We start from the raw sequence: 1827 nt of genomic DNA on the forward strand, positions 1-1827 counted from the left end.
TAATCGGTTGTAGGAAACTGAGTAAGGTCGTTCAGAATTTTACAGTAACTGATATGTGGATGCATCCATTTCTTGGTCGCGTTGAGCCTAATGGCGGTACTATATGCCATCTTTTTTCCATATAGATCCGTCAGGAGTAATGCTGGAGCGTGTTGAGCGCTTTTGTGGCTGTGAGAAGACAGTCGTTGAACTTTGTCTATTTTCTTAGAGTTAAAGTAGAAAATAATCCGTATTACCACTGCTGTGTAGATCCATGTTACAGTTTTGGGCCCTAGACCCCAGTTTTTGCCAATATCCCTGTTGCAGGAGTATATGGCAGTTGTGGCTTTGCGGACCCTTTCATCGATGTTAGGTCCCCCAATTTAGTTTCCTATCCAGAATTTACCCTTATCAGTTCTCTGTAGTGTGGCACTTAAGTGACATTTCCGAGAGATGGACGTGTGTTTCCTTGTAAATAGTACACGTTTTGATTTTGTGGAATTAACTCCCAAACCACGGTTTCTGCACCATCGCGAGAGATTGTTTAGTATACCTTGAATGAGATTAGTCAGGGTTGCTAAATGTTTTCCTGTAGCTGTAGTGGCAATATCATCGGCGTAGGCTACCACTCTGCCGCCCTTTCTTTCTATTTCTTTCAGCAAACTGTCAACGGCAATATTCCATAGTAGAGATTAGAGTATACCTCCCTACGGGATCCCCTTGCAGCGTACTTTTTGACGGAGGCATCTCCTAGTTCTGAGTTTATGACCCTAACTCGGAGGAGATTGTTGACAAACGCTATCAGTGTGTTTCAAAGTCCGAGTTCCTGGCGCGGTGAAATGACTACATCCGGACTACTACTATTGAAAGCACCTTAAATGTCCAAGAAGACAGATAGAGCATATTCTTTGTAATGTAAAGATTTTTCAGTTTCAAAGATAAGGCTGTGTAGAGCTGTATCCACACCCTTTCCTTTGTTGTATGCATGTTGGGAAGTAGAGAGCTTTGGATCAACTATTTCCCTAATTTGGGTGTCCAATATGCGCTCTAATGACTTCAGTAGAAAGGACGAGAGGCTTATTGGTCTGAAATCATTGCGAGACGCTGCAAATAGCTTCCTTTATATTCCCATCAGAAATAGTGACAAGAGGGATTTCCCCGTCTGGGGCAGTGATCTGTGAATTGTTCGATCCTATGGTGTCGGAACAACCAGGAAAGTGTATCTGCATGAGAAGCTCAAGCGTTTCAGAACTGCTACTCGTCCATTAATAATTTTTTTAGCAAGTAGCTAAACGCGCTTGGGTTTTTCGAAAGGATCTTGCGTAATCGGTTTACCTCTGAGTTGCTTTCTATCGTTTGACTGCTCTGACAGCATTTTTAAATCTGCATTGGCAGTCCTTGTATTCATTCCACATATTTGACGCTTTCGCTTGACTAAATTTCATCCTGCATTCCTTTCGTAGGTTCATTATTTCCTGCGACCACCATGATAGTCGTTGCTTTCTCCTTTTTGTTTTGCAAAATGCTGCTTCCGTTGCTCTTTGAAAAGCATTCGTATGCCCTTCTACTGCTGATTGTAGCATTTGCCTATTCGCGAGATTTCCAGAGGTTTAATGCAAAGATCTGAGTTTTCCCCAGACACATGCCAGTTGCTCACTAAATCCTCACCTCATCTGCTAGGAAAGGATACATCGAGCACCTCCCTTCTTTGGGATGTTACAAAAGTGGGGGTATCCTCAACATTACATATACTAAGATTATTGCTTAATAAAGATTTGAGAAGTAGCTCACCTCGATCGTTTGTATTTGAGCTACTCCAAATATCATAATGGGCATTCGCATCTGATC

Source organism: Rhagoletis pomonella, unplaced genomic scaffold (assembly GCF_013731165.1).
Source record: "Rhagoletis pomonella isolate Grant_MI unplaced genomic scaffold, Rhpom_1.0 Rhpom_scaffold_00002, whole genome shotgun sequence".
In the NCBI taxonomy this organism is placed as follows: Eukaryota; Metazoa; Arthropoda; class Insecta; order Diptera; family Tephritidae; genus Rhagoletis; species Rhagoletis pomonella.